We start from the raw sequence: 19,333 nt of genomic DNA, 5'->3' as shown, positions 1-19,333 counted from the left end.
CACTATCTCCCGAATTAAAGTAAACAGATACGTGACGCAAACCATGTGGCTAACTCGTCCGGTAATCCGAACCACATGCACTTAACTTTTATTTCAAAATTCCCACTTACACCGGCTGGGATTAGAACCACGGATACGTTGGTAAGAAATCAGAGACGATGGCACTCTGCTAGCCCCTGGAGTGTGCATTAGTTGCAAATCCGGAGCATGTACTTCAACTCTGTACCCAAATACCGCGAGTGTAATGGCATGCACTACCAGAGACTTCACAATAACACTGTGCATCAGAGAATTACAAAGATAAGTGCACGTGGTCAATATGAACGAAGATATACAAACACTCTAAAACGAATCAACAACAATAAAGATACCAGAGCATATTCTGATGCACTATAAATGAAGTGAAAGCTTAATATATTAGCAAGGCAATATAGCGATGTTGAAAAGAGGATCATCCTTGAGTAAAAAAAAAGGAGAGAAATACAGTAATAGTTTCTGTGGTCATAAGAAAACACACCTAGCCTTTGTGCTGTGCCCAAGACGACACGAATCTAAATCTGTCGTGTAGCCCACTGCCTCACAGGTGACGTCACAACAACAGCTGCTGGATCAAGCCCAGTTCTCGCTCCCGTTTACATTGTGAACCAACTATCTGGCTATGATTACGTTTCGTGAGTAAATATTCACCTTGCGTTCATTCAAGAGTTCAAAAACACCCTAAGGCTATTAAAACGCTTAACAAGTAAAAATTCACAAGATCCTTTACACGCCATTATACTGAATCACTTGTGAGACGTGGGTAGCAATCGCGTAGCTCTTAAAAGAGTCCATCTTATGTCGGGGCCCTCACAATAAAAATAATTAATAACGTCCACTAATTAATTTTATGGTTTTCGGAGACCCCACTGTGCAGAAAATGTTGTCGCGTTGGAGTTACTTTTTGAGCCAGTAAATCCACCGACACGAAGCTGGTGGATTTGAGTACCTAACACCATCACACTGAACGTAAACTGAAACTTAATCTCAGAACACCCGTTTAAACTGTCCATCTTGGTTGATGACCTCTATGCCAATGCCTGTTTAACTGAATCATCATTATTACGATAAAACTAAATATTATATCTAACAAAAAACTTTCTTTGAACATGATAATTTCGTCAACAACCTTTAACTTATACATAGCAATAGCTAGGAGTGTCTGTTATCTGTAGATAAAATCACATTGTCCAAGATATTCCTACGGTGCGATAGTTGTAAGGCTCGCGCTCTCAATAAGACAATAATAATGTTATTGGCTTTACGTCGCAGCAGCTACTTTTACGGTTTTCGGAGACGCCGAGGTACCGGAAGTTTGGCCCTCAGGACTTATTTTACATACCAGTACATCTACCTATACAAGGATGACGTATCTGAGCACCTTCAAATACCACCGGACTGAGCCAGGATCGAACCTGCTAAGTTTAGTTCAGAAGGCGAGCGTCTCAGCCCTCTGAGCCACTCAGTCCGGCTCAATAAGACAATCAGTCCCCAGTGGTAGATAATATTGTTTGTATATCGTTTCCAAATATTAGCTTCAATATGAATAGTAGCAGAAAATACGTTTATATTACAGAGAATTATTAAGTCTAGTGGAACAGGTGAACATAACAGTCAATTAAATATCTGATATACATGAAAGGAAGCATTAAATTACGTTATATAGCTCATAACAATTGACGTACGATTAGGTTAAGAACGATTTAAAAGTGGTACAGGATTACAATCTGTATACTCTTACGAAAGTTTGTTTTCATAATATTTCAAATGGAAATTCGCGAATCGTAGACAAATTATGTTAGAGAAATACTACAGAACACTACTACTACTAGTAGTAGTAGTAGTAGTAGTAGTAGTAGTAGTAGTAGTAGTAGTAGTAGTAATACAAGGTGTTTTGGCGCCAATATTAATTAAGATTTCTCCCAGGATGTTGTACACTTATGCCTCAATAGCTGCGATAATATTCCATTTTAAATATCGGGTCATCTGTCAACATTATCGGCAAAAATAATCATATCATGTTATTATGCATACTACTACAGATACAACCAAACTTCGTATTAGGCACTTTCCACACACAGGGAATAAAATTAATCATTCGACTGCATTACTACTGTTGTGTTCGCATCCCTTGTATAAAATACTAGCTGTTGCCCACGGCTTTGCTAATGAGGATTTCGTAAGTTGATAAAAATTAATTGTTCCTCGGTACTGCACTAAGACATTATCTGAAAATCCCTAAAGTATAAAAAGCCACGGAAAAGTTGCATTTCATTTATGCCAGAACCTCTTTGTAAACCACGTGGCATTGTCTTTTGGGGCTAAGATGACCAAGCTACATGGAACAGGCGACATGGAAATCTACATGTGAGAAACAGTTGAAAGAGGGGTTTCTTTATTTCTAAAGGAGATTACAAATACCAATTTTCACGTCTGTAACATGTTAAGTTTATGAGATATACTCATTTTCGAAACTGCCCCACTCCTTGGCTGAGAGTTCATCCTTGAGGCATTCGGTTCACAGAGTTCCGGTTTCGATTCCGGGCTGGGTCGGATATTTTAATCGCATGTGATTAATTCTTCTGGCTCGAGGACAGGTTGTTTGTGTTTGTCCCAACACTCTCCTTTTCATATTCACTCAACACACCACATTACCAACCACAACAGGAATATGCAATAGTAATTACTGTACATCCCTACACCTAGGGTTGGCGTCAGAAAGACACAGTTCGCACCTGCGACCCCACAGGTATGGGAAAACCGGTAGAAGAGAAGAAGTTCCATTTTAAAATATCACCCGCTTTTAAAAAAATTCACCCCTTAAGTGGATTTTCCAGAAAAAGTGCGTTCATTTATTTTTAAAAGAGATTCCAAGTACGGCCTGCCAACATCTTCCGTTTCTGAGATATATGTATCCTCATATAAAGAATTCAACTCCCTCCTCACTTCTCTTCAACCCTCACTCCGTCAGTGGATTTTCTGAAAACAAAAATTTGTGCCCTTTTATTTTAAAGAAGATTCCAAATACCAAATTGTATGTCTGTAACATGTTGGGTTTTTGTGATATATTGTAGATAATCTCGCTGCTGCAATCATATAACACCCACTGTACCCCCTGCCTGTCGTAAAAGGCGACTAAAAAGGGGCCCCATGGGCTCTGATCTTTGGAGCGTGGGTTGGCGACTACGGGGCCCTCAGCTGAGTCCCGGCATTGCTTCCACTTACTTGTGCCAGGCTCCTCACTTTCATCTATCCTATCCGACCTCTCTTGGTCAACACTTGTTCTTTTCCGACCCCGACGCTATTAGATTTACGAGGGCTAGGGAGTCTTTCATTTTCACGCCCTTCGTGGCCCTTGTCTTTCTTTAACCGATATCTTCATTTTTCGAAGTGTCGGATCCCTTCCATTTTTCCCTCTGATTAGTGTTATATAGAGGATGGTTGCCTAGGCTAGTTGTACTTCCTCTTAAAACAATAATCACCACCACCTGCTGTAAGCATATTGGAGCCGATGTTGCTATGGTTACGGCAGTTCATTTCTTTATCCGATTCCTAGAGCAGGGGTAGTGTGGTGCCCATATCTCAATAACGGTTGGTTTTAGGGCCTTAAAACATATTTTTCGGGCCCGTAGGGCTTACGGAGTTTTGTTCTTTGCGTCAAAGGGGCTTAAAATGAGCTTTGTCTCGTCCTTGTAGGACAAATTCGATATTTCGCCTATATTAGCCTAGTATTTTTATATCTCTCCACGTCACCCCCACCATCGAATTGTTTTGAAAATAAAATATAGCCTATAGCACTCAGGGACAATATATCTTTCTATTACTGAAATAATTTTTAGAATATTAGAATATTAGTATATTAGTATAGATACAACATTTCTGAAATATCCATTTGAAATTTGAAATCTGTATATTACGCGTTACTCTCTACAGGAGTATTAATCTATTGAATTACGAGTGCAGTTGAGTCGCGTCGCACAGTGGTAGGATCGACATACGTAATTAAACAACTAATCTAATGTCCTATGAATGCCACCAAAACGAGAAATGTCCCTAAATGTCCAGGTCATCATGAATTGGAACGCATTAAGTTTTGGTTGTGAATGGTATGAAGTCCTGAACTTGAAACGTTCACTTATTGTTACCTTGACCACCTTTTAAATGCTGATAGTCATCGCTGCTTTACTACTATTAATTGAATATAAATCGCTTGATTATACGTTTGACAGGACTGGCGTAAACCATGCAGACCAACTAATCATGTAAAAACACAGGGAAAAGAACAAACCCGTCCCTCTGACATTCCTGGACCTGGAGAAAGAGTTTAATAAGGATACCACATGAACTTTCTGGACTGCCCTTCGAATCCCTGGAGATGCCAGAAGCCCGTATACGGTGGATCTATTTTCTCGACTACAATATTAAAAGTGGGGTACCACGTCATGAATGCGGACGCCATACAATGAATGGAAATAGTGCCATGTACGGAGAATGTGCGGAAGTTTATCTCAGGTGAGACAGTGAGAAGGTTGTCTTAACGTTGGTGTCCACCAGGGCTCGGCACTCCCACCTTTCCTGTTCATCCTGTGCATGGATCTAGTAACTGCTGTTATTCATATACCTCACTTGTAGATGCCGATGATGTGCTTCTTGTAAATCAGGCTCCTCATAATTTGGAAAAACGGGCAAACAAGTTGAAAAGTCCTTTCGACGAAATGACTTGAGACTCAGCACAGATAAAACAATATTTACAATGGGGTACCATTATTGTAGATAAATGAGGTAATCCACCCAATCAATATAAAATTAGTACTTCAATTTATTTGAATCATGGTACTAGTTTCGGCCTATTAATATTAGGATATTCAAATTGGTGACCGGACTCTTTCCAAAACTACTCGTCACCTCGGACGCCTGAACCCGTATCATTGCCTCTTGTCGAAAATGGAACCAAGTCACATGAATACTACGTGTTAAACATATACCCATCCATCTCAAGGGTAAGAACTACAAATCCATGGTTAGGTCAGTAGCACTTCACGGCTCAAAATGCTGGCCTGCTACCACAAAGCATGAGCAAACCTCCCATGGAATGGAGATGAAAATGTTGCGTAGGTCTCTTTGGGCTTACGAAGTTAGACCACGTCATGAATGCGGACGCTATACAATGAATGGGAATAGTGCCATTTACGGAGAATGTGCGGAAGTTTATCTCAGGAGAGACAGTGAGAAGGGATTCGCGCTTGGTTGCGACGATGGCTCCCAGGAAGAGATCAGCCCCCGTGATCGTCTGAAGAAACTGTGACTTGATCGTATCAAAAAATATACGAATAGTAGGAAATGCACTTCGTTATGCCCTCGACTGGAAGTAAGTAGACCTTTCACCGGTGCGTGAATACGCTAGGAAAGAAGTAGTATGTTTGGCTGTACTACTACTAATGAGTCAACATGATGTGTTGGCTAATAATTATTGATTATGCTTTCTAATATCCGGGTGCTGTATTTACAAACTTCGTTCTGAGACATCAGTCACCCCTGTGGGTGGGGGACGCAGACGAAGAATACAACCACGGTATCCCCTGCCTGTCGTAAGAGGCGACTAAAAGGGGCGACCAAGGGATGATTGTATTAGAACCATGAAACTATTTGTGATTAGTACCATCATGCGGGGTACACCATGGGTCGTCTTTACTTGCGACACAACAGGTTTGTGATTGATAGCAACAGAAGGCGAGTCTGTATGGGTTTTTCGGTACCCATGATAAGGACCCTTGTGAGAAACACCACGGGTCTGGGCGTTGCTTGTGATTAGTACCACTATATCAGCGACACCGTGGGTCTGCGTTGCCTGTGATTAGTACCCACTATATGAGGAACACCACGGGAATACCGGAGCCCGTGATTAGTACACCTAGGTGAGGAACACCATGGGTTTGCGTTGCCTATGTGTGGCGCCATTATGTGAAAAACACCATAGGTCTACGTTACCAGTGCGAAGTACAATACCGATTTCAGCAGTGCCATAATGTGTGTGGAATACCGTGAGTCTACGCTACTGTTGATTAGTACAGCAACATGACAAATACCATGGTTCTACTTTACTAGCGATAAGTAATATTATGAGGGGCCGCTGACCTGGATTTTGGACCCCTTTAGAAAACAAGGATCCTCGATTTAGGATGTTGCTTTAGAAGCAGTCCCTTGGTCGGTAATACTATTGTTTATGATAGTTTCTGGGTCGGATCCACTGATTGTTTTAAATTCATATCCATCTGTTCATTCTTCATCATCACGTTTTTTATTCTGGTCAGTGAATGATTTTGAACTTTTAAATTGTCATTACATTTCGTCTCATTTCGTACCATTAGGGGCCGATGACCTAGATGTTAGGCCCCTTCGAACAACAAGCAGCATCATCATCAATACATCAATCTACATATTAGTGCTGAGTAACAAGTTCACGGTATTCTGCTTTGAACCGGAGCATAACGTTTTTGTGACACATTTGTGTACATATTTTGAAAAACCTTACTGCAGTGGACTGTAGCTGATCACGTGATTGAATATAAACCCACAGAAGTCACCTGCTCGGTCCCCTCTATGTCTTCCCTGCTTCACTGTCTTGACATCTGTACTTTCATTGTAACCTCCTCCCCAAAATCTCAGATTTAAAATAATCCCAGAAATTACTGTAGGATCTTCAGAAACCTATGTAACCAAGGATTCTATCAATGGTTTGTTAATTGATAGGAATTCAATGCGCTTGACTGCCTAAATGAGTCTGTCCGACCACTGTGCATCGGGACGTTAGCGTTTCTTTAAATATCAACAGGGTGAGAAACAGTCCCACTGGTAGGTAGAGTGCAATCTTTACAGGAGCTGGACACTAGTGAAGCGCTCTGTAAGTCCGAGTACCGAGCTCGATAGCTGTAGTCGCTTAAGTGCGGCCAGTATCCAGTATTCGGGAGATAGTAGGTTCGAACCCCACTGTCGGCAGCCCTGAAAATGGTTTTCCGTGGTTTCCCATTTTCACACCAGGCAAATGCTGGTGCTGTACCTTAATTAAGGCCATGGCCGCTTCCTTCCCATTCCCAGCCCTTCCCTTTCCCATCGTCGCCGTAAGACCTATCTGCGTCGGTGCGACATAAAGCAACTAGAAAAAAAAAATGTAAGTCCGAGAGCGAAGTGGAGAACCGGATCCATCTGAGGTGAGATATGGTGTTTATACAGCACTAATTCTTCTGTTACTCTTATGATCTGCTTCAGTCTCATCATCGGCTTTAAAAGTAACTGAAGTATGAACAATTCTAGTAACATTATTCCTTATGCATGTGGTTTTCTTTCTTTCTTTCTTTCTTTCTTTCTTTCTTTCTTTCTTTCTTTCAATTTCTGCCCCATTTTATTATACCTTGGTGGGATTGGTGGCATTGCAGGAGCTATGTGTGCGTGCCGTAGACCTGGCTCAGTTTTATGGCTTGATGCCAACTCTATGCGACGGGATATATTCCTCTTACTTATGTTGGTAGTGTGGTAGTTGTACTGTGTGTGAGCGAAGAAGAATGTGCTAAGATGACCACGAACGTCCAGTCCCCGGCCAGAGGAATAAACCAGACACGGGCAAAAAGAACGACCGAGAAGGGTATCGAACCCAGGCCTCTCTGAACCGAAGGCTTCAGCGCTTACCATTCAGCCAAAAAGACATATGCTGCCAGTCCCAATGATGACTTTTGCGAAAGTATGGTGTGTGTGGGGGTCGCCTGGTGCACGCATTTCAGAAGATTTGGCAGGTTGATATATATAGTCTAATAGCATATTCTGGCTATGTGGCGAAAGCAAAGGGTCATTTCTTAAATGCACACCTTCAGTAATCCCTGAGCTTTCTCATCCACGGTATACCCTGCCTGTCGTCAGAGGCGACTAAAAGGGCCCCAGGGGCTCTTAACAAGGGAGCGTGGGTTGGCAACCACGGGGCCCTTAGCTGACTTCTGGCCTTGCTTACACTTACTTGTGTCAGGCTCCTCACAGTCATTTATCTTATCCGACTTCCATTGGTCATCTGTTATTCTTTAACGACCACGACGGTATTAGGTATCGAGGCCTAGGGACTCTCCCATTTTCACACCCTTCGTGGCCCTTGTCTTTCTTTGACCGATACCTTCATGTTTCGAAGTGTCAGATCCCTTCCATTTTTTCTCTCTGGTTAGTGTTATATACAGGATGGTAGCCTAGTTGCACTTCCTCTTAAAACAGTAATCACCACCACCTCCTGAGCTTTTCTTGACAGCTGATGGTCCTGGAACAACTGGAAATCCATATTTCGAGTTGGTAATAGTTATGGCGGAGTTGGTGGCTGTGGTTATGGGACCGACGACTGAGACATTATGCCTAGTAAAACAATAAGATAACCATAGATTCTTAATAATGATCAGAGGAGGAAAAGAAGAGGTCCAAATTATGTCAGCAAAAGAAATTGCAAGGCAATGAAATACGTGAAAATGAAAACTCTCTTAATGCCTCACACAATTTACACCTTAAGGGTCAGAAGAGAATAAGGTTTGACCAAAGGAACTCTGATATAAAATAAAAAGGAGTAGGCTACTGCACAACAACTGTGCTTGTCATCCTGCGATCAAACTGAGGCCTCAAGATAGATACATACATACATTACAATCTGATTTTAGCCAAGAGGCAGGTCAGAAGATGAAGCACCAATTACACTTGTCAAGCAGCTCTGGGACCATGTGAAACGAATTATTATTATAGAGTATTTTAAATTAAGTGGATAATGAAACCGAGATTTACCTCAGAAAATCTATACGCCTGCATTATGCCCATGTAGTAACCAGGATTGGAACATGGAACAAAGCAGTGAAGGAAAGTCATATAACGTCTGAATCACGTTAAATAAATAAACTCAGAACGAATTGTTTTTTAAGGTCTAGTAGGTGGGAAAAATTACCATAAGAATGTTTTTGTTTTTTTACAATTGGGTTTACGTCGCACCGACACAGATAAGTCTGATGGAAGCGATGGGAAAAGAAAGGGCTAGGCCTTAATTAAGGTACAGCCCCAGGGTTTGCCTGGTTTGGAAATGGGAAACCACAGAAAACCATCTTAAGGGCTGCCAACAGTGGGGTTCGAACTCACTATCTCCCGAATACTGCATACTGGCCGCACATAAGCGACTGAGTTATCGTTCTCGATCCATAAGAATGTTGGCCAGAAGATAGGAGAGGTGGTGGTATATCATTTCTAATCACTAGATTGCGTGCCAAAAGCCTGGATTCTGTTCGAACCTCTCCGCAGTTCTCATATAGGATGAGGGTATATGACACTGTTGGTGGTGATTCGTCCGTCGAATGGGGACGTTAGGCCTTGAGCAGTTCCCTTAGTGCTTTCGATAGTAGACTACATACCGGCACCGAGTTTCACTCTCTCCCTTCCTATCTTCATATATCATGTAATTCATTTAATATCATTACTCCTCTGATATGGTTGACATCAGGAAGGGCATCCGGCAGTGAAAAATTGGCTACAAATATTCATCTCACTTCATATCAGATCTCGTAAAGAAATGGGACGAGAGCTGAACACACAATTCAGAACGAATGGTTTGTTGCCGTTTATGTTGGATCGAAACACTCGAGCTGACTTCCTAGAGTTACTTACGTATCACGCAAGTGATTGAAAATTATGTCTAAGCCCCATAAGGTTACTTTCAGTGATTAATCAATGCCATAAACGTATAACAGTTTACTTTAAATTAAACGACATATGTACTACATCTTAATAGTACGCTAAACAAACCTTCACAATGTTACAAATGAACAGGATGATGTAACATGGATCAATAGCATAGACAGGAAAATCACGTGTACATGCCATGCCACCTCAGTCGTGCATTGTTGTAAATGAAGATTTAAAAAAATATAAAAGCTTCCTCTGTGCAGGCCACGAAAGCTCTTAGAGGAGCGGAAGATAGAGAGAGGCATTCACCTTCCGTAACCTCGACCCTGAGGAAAGTGGTTAGCTCTCTGCCCGGTCGTCTTTGCCCGCCCCATACTCGCCCACCTCAGGACTGTATTGTACCGTATACCCTCTAGGACGATGCCTCCATTCCTGTATGAACATCCGACTAACTCAGGGTTGGGCAGAGTGTGGGTTGGTTGTCGGTTGGGTCAGGATAAAAAGTCGAAGTTCTACTCTAAAATATCAATCAATGACAGGAAATGGAGGTATAACACGAATGAGAAACAATCGTAGGGGGTAAGATGGATTTATTGATAAATATCCCCGATCATATTACGAGAAAACAATTAAATCAAGAAAAAATAAATGTCAAAATGAACTCAAAAATGTAGAAAATAAATGGAAATCAAAACGTTACTTGAATGATAAGACAAAATTTGAAATCAAAAATCAAGTTCAACAAAGAACATTATATACATCAAGACTGAGCTGCTTCTTATAGTCCATTGTTTATATTGTCTGGCAACAAGTGTACGCAAACACTGACATGTGGTATTTCCGTATGGAGTTACACACTATCACATCACAACGATACGGTTTCCAAATTTAAGTTAAATCCGAGAGTCGTCGAAATACTACCGTTAAATAAAAGTTACATTATAAAGAAAAGTTACGACGAAAAGGAAAATAATTAAGACGCAATGGACGCTATGTAAGTTATGCAAAATACTAGGGGCATATCCTACACTATATTTACAACAAGTCAAATAATCAAACTAAACACATCTATATACATCGGATATCGAGTAAAGTCTTAAATGCTACACAGATTCTAATGTGAATCCCGGTTCACTGCAAAAGATAAACCATCAATACTTCAGCACTCGGGCTGTTCCCTTTTAAAACAACGAGATAAGTATACAACCACAAATAACAATGTAAAACATCAACCTGTAAGGGAGAGACATATAAATAACCCTTGATATCATGAAGAAAGCAATGGGCAACATTGCCTCCTTCTGCTGCATTTGAGCGCTCAACTGCGCGGTCATCCGTCATGTACTTCCGGGTAGATTACGAGCTGAAAATAAATGTTGAACTCAACACTATGCTAAAGTTTGGATTCTGTCTCCCGGGGCGGTCATAAGGAAGTTTCGTCTCCTTCACACCTACAGATAAACACAGGCCAGAAATCAGCTTGCCATGAGATAACGCCTTTCGCCGGCTACACGGAAACTCACGTATATTCATACCTTCTTAGCATGCTTTTACCATTGAATATCATCAGACTCAATAGTCTGGAATTAATACTGTCCATTCTGATCACAATATACACTCAGAAGACACTTAGCAGGCACACACATCTGCACAATATTCTTTCTCTTGTCAGGCATACAATCATCCTGCATCAACACATTATAATTCGACATGCAATTTTTATCTCATTATTTCTCATAAATTCCATTGGCCTTCCACATTATGAGACTCAGTTCATGTCCTTTACAGACCATCAGATAAAACAGAATCCAACTTGAAGATTTTATTTTAACAACGACGTTCTGCAGCTCCTTCAGTCAGCTTCCATAAAATCATGCGTCATGCAGAATATCTATACCTGTCTCTCTGAATAACCGAAATGAAATGAACTAATACGTATGGAACGTTGTATAAAGATGAACCTGTCAATCTAGCCCTTCTAGCATATAAATAAGGAAAACTCGGAATATCCTATACTAAGTAACATACGTAAATAAACAACAACTAATCCTATCAATCCCTCATTTTCCCAATCATCTAATCATAAAGCAAAATGAAAATAAAATAAACATGCATTATTCTCGTATCCGAATCTATCATATTAACAAAATTAAACGAACACATGCCGTCAGGCTTACTTTACATGAAAATTAAAAAATTCTATCTACACTGCCCTAGTACCTTAACATAATTTACATATCATGCCATAAATAACACATGCGTCTTAACTGAATTCCATCCGACGACTCTCGAGATACCAGGATAGCAGCTTACATCCCCGCTGATTGAGGGATTTACTCCATGTTAATCACAGCATTAACATGTGAGAATGCACTTCTTTCTTATGCATGCATCGCCATCATCTTGCTGGAAAATACTCCACTGGAACACAGAAGACTATGGTTGACAATATCTTCGCTGCTTAATGCTACGAGCCCTTTCTCTTTACAAGATCAGCTAAACACACTGATATAATTATAATACACTTCACTTAAAGGGTGAGAATACAGTTTGAAAAGCAGCACACGGTTCGCTACGGAAGTTCCTCACGAAACGCGTCCGTCACGAAGTAGTGAAACAATAGCACGTTTCCACTACACTTGCTACACAGCGGTCACTAAGCACCGTCTTTATATATTGAAAGAAACTCTGCCAAAATATACTATTCCATTTACTCAAGAACAGTAAAGTCTTCCAACTGCACAATTTAAAATATCATTTAGAACCAGATACTGTTACTGGAATCACGATCACCAATTCAGAGTTTGTGCTTCCGCACTATCCAAGCATTTAACACAGAGTGACGCTCTCCAGAGCTTGGGTTACTGAGGAGACTTCGGTGACGCCATATTAATACTGGGGTTCCCGGGTGTCTGAACCAACCACCAATCAGAAAATTCGTCGTATATGATGACACAATATTTATTGTGATATATTTACAAAACACAGCTCAAATAGCAAATCGCTTCCACCAATTTTATATTACTTTTCCAAATATATCTGACTTCTGAAACTGTGGAAAACCGATTACCTACAAAAACTGACTTTAGCAACTGAGCACGTTGGTCATTCTGGAATTAAGATTTGGCGCGGTGTGGCCTCCATGTTTCCCAAGTCCTTAATTTTCATTGGCTGAAATATATTGCTTGGTCAGCATCTAATACACGTGTCGATCTTTGCCAGCGCTTGGTTACGCCACCCTTTCTCACGGTCATACGGAAATATGAAGCAATGTCCAGCGACTCACTGTCTTGCTCAACATCCGGAATCAACTATCTTGGGATACGATGCTTTAACATGTTAGACTGTAACTTTTATGAATAAATTTTACATATTGGGTCAAATAATACTCTAATTATTACTATTATGGGACGGCAGGATACGGCTCAGTATTATTATTACTTTTATTTTTTTATTCATTCTGATACCAATACATGTTTGCCAAAGGACACAGAATATAAGTTATTTTTAAAAATAATTGAATTGGTGGTTTCGTAAAAGAATATCAATGTACTCAAGAATATGAACATATCTTTATGCTACTGAGAGGATATTAAATATTATGTCTCCATACAAATGGTTCTTTATTACTGTCACCGAGAATTTTATAATCGTGTAACAATGTTATTTTGAATATTTCTGCCCAGTCTGTACAATTGCCACCATTCCACAAAATTTCTGGGGATTAAGTAGTAGTAGTGGTAGTAGTATAATATTGGTTTTACGTCCCGTTAACTACTTATACGATTTTCCGAGAAGCCGAGGTGCTGGAATTTTGTCCCGCAGGATTTATTTTAAGTACTTGTAAAGCTACCAACATGACACTAGCGTATTTGAGCACCATTAAACACCATCGCACCACCGGATTGAACCCACCAACTTGGGTTCAGAAGTCCAACGTTCTAACATCCGAGCTCCTCAGCCGGTCCCCAGGAATCAATCCGATGCTCATTTCTGGTGCAGAATGAATAAACCTCACGGCCATGTACCTCTTCCAACGTGGAAATTACGTTTCTAAATTTGTTGACGTCCTTCCCGGTGAACCGGGCGCATCTTTAGCACCCCGGCTAAGCAATCCCTAAAGGAAGAACAAATAATGTATTTTACATCACGTGCTGTGCGTGACGAATGGCCAGATTCAGTAAGACCTATTTGCTGGCAGCCATGTCGTAGTAGTCATTGCCTGTCATCGTCCTCAGCATAATAGGAGATTGACAGGCTTCTTAGTGTGCACTCAAACAGGTGGTACAGTGAACAGCGTAGTCCACAGATTTCGCTCATGCTATTGACGTATATTATAGCTGTATCGATTTTTTTTAGATTTGGCCTTCACTCTTGGAGTATTTACTAATTTCTTATATGGACATTACTAATATACGTCGTGCTGTCACGTCAAAAAACGCTAAGTTTTAAGAATAATATAAATATTTGTTAAGTAAATAGTTCATCAGCTATTCATTGAGTAAAACTATATGATGGCACACAAAAAGTAGCCTAGGTCACTATCAAATAATTACAGTGAAGAGTTGAAATTATTCACCATTTACAGACGATCTTGAAAGTGATCCGTCGCAGCACCGTTACACCCTGTGCACGTCTGATCATTTTTAAGTAGGTTACACTTGATGCAAAGTATTGATTTCGATGGCAACTGTTTCATGACCGATATTGTCCTTCAGTTTCTTTATTATTTCATACATCATGAACTTAAAATGATTTATCAGTGAATTCAAATGCATCTCATATTTTGATACCAAACAGATTACGGCAACTACAAGTCTTCATTAATTGATGTTTATGGTGCATTCTTGAACCTGTTGACCGCAGGTTAATACCAGAATGAAGAGCTCTAAAGTGAAACAAATCAATAGCCAAACAGTGTGCAGATCAAAAAGAAAATGTGACGTTGGGCTGGTTGCTTTTGGAGGAAATTGAACTACCTAGTTGATAAAACGTGATCGGACAAACTCTCAGGGTACACGAAACGCGGCTGTCGCAGGGACACTTGGAAGAGGACAAAAGAAGAAAATTTGAGGTAACATGGATAAATTGTCTTGAAAATGAGGCGCTACTGAATAAAGTTTGTGAGAAGAGAATGATTTGGTGAAATTATGACTCCAAGAGGACACGCATAGATTGATATGACACATCTTGTTGGTTCTGGAGGCAAGTGTAGAAGGTATGAATGGTAGAGGGTGGTCAAGACATGAATATGGTGAGGTTAGACTGCTGATACATTCAGTGGTGGCAATTACGGGGGGGGCGGGGGGAGGGACTGCTCCCCACTTTGTGGAGAAAACATTACATTATTGTATTTCATTTCAGCCGCTTGAGACTATGAATTACAGGGATTATTAAGAAAAGCTATGTTGCCTTATCAGCTAATTATTAACAAACCCGGGTACATTTTCTTGTCTGTCCTCCCACCTTTAATACCCAATCGCTACTACTATTAAGATTAAGTAGTTACGCAGAAGTGAAGAGGTTAGCACTGCATAAGTTGGCACAGAGATGCATCAAAACAGTTTATAGACTGTTAGCCTGAACAACAAAAACGACAACAAACAAACAAGATGTAAACAAGAACTCCTAAATCATGAATGCTGCCACAAAATAGCTTTAACGTCCTCTTCAGAAAAGTAAATACTTTTTATGAAATTATTACTTCTAAATCTGGAGCAAACGTGTTATATTTCCATTTTATAGCTTTCTTACCTTTAAAACATTAAATCAGTTCATGATGTGCTGCAAACCTGGAAAAGAAAAATGGATTACTCAGATTAATAGATAATAAAAAGGAACCCAAATAAAATACCTACAGAATTTATTAAGCACGTAAATGACATTGAAATAGATTTTCAGATTAACGTGTCGCAGAACTTACATGATGAACATAATAATTTTGAAAGTGAGGTATTATTATTATTATTATTAGTATTACATTTAAACATACTTATCTACTATCGATATCATCCGGGCTCGGCCCCTCTATCTTGGAAACAAGATTTCAAAGACTAACTACTGAACTATGAAATCTTGTCTGTTAACCAAGTAAAGTGAATCGTCAGGATAAAATGGTGACTTCTGTTAGCGTCTCCGAAAACCGAAGTCATTCGGCAAGTGCTGACGTTCAATCTGTTCTTACAACCTGTTCTCATCCTGTGGTGTATGTGGGCGACTTTAATAGCCACCATATTCAATGGAAATATCGAAATAACGATGGATGTGGAGAAAGACTCGCAGAATGGGCAGAACTAATATTTATGATCCCAAAGATAGATTAACGTTCAAATCAGGGGGATGAAACTCTGAAACCATTCCTAATGTTTGCCTTATTTTCAGTAGCCTATTCATCTGGGTCATAATTTACCAGTTTTCCATAAAGTGCTCATTAACTTCCCACACAGTCAGCATGGACCTGTTCTCGTTAAAAGTAGGCATCCAGATATCGTTCTTCAGATCGTCAGCGCTCCACGCTGGAACTTCGATAAGGCCAACTGCGAAAAATATTCAACCGTAATATAAGATGGATCCCACCATATGCCAATAATTACTGTAGGTTTATGAAGGCCATGTTTGCAACAGCTAAGTAGCATATTCCCAGAAGAGTGACAAAAGAATACTGTTGGATGGAATGAAGATTGCGGCAAGCTGTATACTGAATATCAGAAGAATGGAGAAATCGACATTCCTGATGACCTCCTCCATGCTCGGTGTAGGTGAACTGAAACTAATTTATGTAGACTATGGACTTTAAGCATTCCAGAGAAAGGCATGGCGTATTTTGAAAAAGGTGAGTACAATGCCTCATACTCCTCAACCCAAACCGGCAGTTACACGTAACCAAATCGTCAGTCGTTTTTCTGTAGTGTCAAAACTGAAACCTGATGTGCACCATAAGCGGATAATAAAGCGAGAACTATTCTTTATGAAAAGGACAATCTACCCCGACATCCCTCACTCCTTTCACTCACTGAAGATAATGTCCCGGTAGCCCTGAAGGAGATGAGAAAAGGAAAGGCTTCAGGTATGGATGGAATTCATCCTCAGTTTCTTATACTTTGTGGAAATAATGCAAGGAAATGGCTTTCGCTGTTATTTGCTAACATTCTAGTTTACGTAAAACTTCATCCAAAGCTCAAGTGTACCAATATTATAGCCTTTCTTAAACCAGGAAAGCCGGCTGATCACCCCGGAAGTCATAGGCCAAATGAATCTGTTATTTCAGAAACAACTAAAGTCATTACTTTTTTGGCCAGTTTGAGTTAACAGTGAAGTTTTCTTCTATACATGCATGTTCATAGGACAGAATACTCACATTCCCCAGTTTCGGATCACCTGAAACTGAAGGGGGAGTAATTATTGACTGTATAGAATTCCAAAAATGCATTTTTTTATACAAGCATTATTTCCTTAATACCATTTATCTATTTCTAAAGTGTAGTTTTCCTTTAAAGTTCATTTTATTTATTTATTTATTTATTTATTTATTTATTTATTTATTTATTTATTTATTTATTTATTTATTTTGTCCTAGACGTTAGCAGAGTTATATAGTCTAGGACAAATATATGTTATCTTACTCTCCCTAAGTTGTATTAGTGCCTACTTTTGTGTCATCAATCTTTATAGAGTAATCCTACAATTACAACATACCGAGCTGGATAGCTGTAGTCGCTTAAGTATCCAGTATTCGGGAGATAGTAGGTTCGAAACCCACTGTCGGCAGCCCTGAAAATGGTTTTCCGTGGTTTCCCATTTTCACACCAGGCAAATGCTGGGGCTGTACCTTAATTAAGGCCACGGCAGTCTAGATAAATACGTAAGTTTTTCATTATATTAATAATTGTATATATTTTATTTTTGGTCATTACTGTTTCATGTTATCACTAATCTCTCTATCATTGACAAGTTTACGCTACGTAAACAATACTGTACATATTTAAGCTTATTTTTAAGCGATTTGATAGAATCGGAGGATTTTCTTGTAGAACGAAACATGTCATTCTTTGTATGTTAGTGTGTGTTTTACAGATATGTTTATAGTGTTTTAATTTACATTGTATTTGCTGTGTGTTTGACAGACTGAAAAGCCTTTGTTACATTTTACATTACGCTCAGCTGAAGTGTAATGAATATGAACAGATCCAAAAATAAGAAAGGTACAGGAGGATGCTGTGGCTCTAACACGAATTGTTTCGAACTTCCTACAAAGTTCTCTCAAAGCGTGGGACGAAACATGCATGGCTGTCACGGTTAGTATTTACAGGCACTCAGTGCTGTATAATTCATGCTAATTTGATAAAGATAAATAATAATTCTCCAGTCCAGCTCCTTGCCTGAATGGTCAGAGTACAGGCCTTCGGTTCAGAGGGATCCGCGTTGGATTCCCGGACTTGTCGGGAATTTTAATTATTCTCGCTCGGGCACGAGGTGTTTGTGTTCTTCTTGATGCACTTTTCTTCATCTATAAACAACACCCTGTGAATACTTCCCTCCACATAGGGTAGGTGTCAGGAGGTCATCAGGTTATAGAACTGCGCCAAATCCACATCAAGTGCTGACCACAATAAATTGGGGAAAAGGCCAGGAAGAAAATCAACTATAGCACATTCCATGTTAAGAAAACAATATCGCAATTATGACAACAGAGTTGCCATATCGAACGGCTCTGCTCAACGCCATCACGGGAAAACGGTAGCATATTAATTTGTAAAAACCAGTATTAAATTCAAGAAAAAAAAGCGGAACAAACTAAGCTAAAAGTTAATTTTATGAACTGAAGGGGACGGGGGGGGGGATTTACAGGGGCTATTTTTGGTTTGTACAGAATCAGAGGTAAACTACGGTACATATAAAACCTCGGCACTGAAGTGTAAGACAAATTGGGGAGGAAATAGACAAATAATTTTTATGGGTTCGAGGGGTGAGAGATGCATTTAATTGCATTTAATAAATGTTTCCAGGCAATAAAAGCTAGACAACAGACGCAACAAATAAATACTGCAAATGATTCTATAAAAGATCACAGTATTCTTTTTAAAGAAAGAAATCACACACGAACAGGCTTATCGCATATCTCCCACTCAACACAAGACAATTACGCACTGATTTAAAGCCTAAAACACACACCCAACAAATAAATACTGTAGATGACTTCACTACAGAAGTGAGCTTCCGGCTGTTCACAGAGTGAGGGATTACACAAGGCTTGTACCAGAGCAACACAGAAATAGGAAAATAATAATTTCGAGCGGCTATTTCTAGCCGAGTGCAGCCCTTGTAAGGCGGACCCTCCGATAAGCGTGGGCGGCATCTGTCATGTGTAGGTAACTGCGTGTTAATGTGGTGGAGGATAGTGTTGTGTGTGGCGTGTGAGTTGCAGGGATGTTGGGGACAGCACAAACACCCAACCCCCGGGCCACTGGAATTCACCAAAAAGGTTAAAATCCCCGACCCGTCCGGGAATCGAACCCGGGACCCTCTGAACCTAAGGCAAGTACGCTGACCATTCAGCCAACGAGTCGGACAAGAAGGTAAATGAAGGAAGGCAACGAAGCGATGGCTGTTT

General features: G+C 40.1%; 1 protein-coding gene across 1 annotated transcript in view; it reads right to left on the bottom strand.

The window, feature by feature from the left end:
• Window positions 1–19,333, bottom strand: part of rdgC (retinal degeneration C) — a 1,179,561-nt gene that overhangs the window by 970,235 nt on the left and 189,993 nt on the right. Inside the window, exon 2 of the mRNA XM_067148666.2 lies at window positions 15,478–15,515. The gene's annotated coding sequence lies outside the window, so the exon portion shown is untranslated. The remainder of the gene's footprint in view (window positions 1–15,477; window positions 15,516–19,333) is intronic.

Source organism: Anabrus simplex, chromosome 1, assembly GCF_040414725.1.
Source record: "Anabrus simplex isolate iqAnaSimp1 chromosome 1, ASM4041472v1, whole genome shotgun sequence".
Lineage (NCBI taxonomy): Eukaryota > Metazoa > Arthropoda > Insecta > Orthoptera > Tettigoniidae > Anabrus > Anabrus simplex.
Note: the sequence above shows the minus strand (reverse complement) of the source record. Positions and strands in the feature narration are given on the sequence as shown.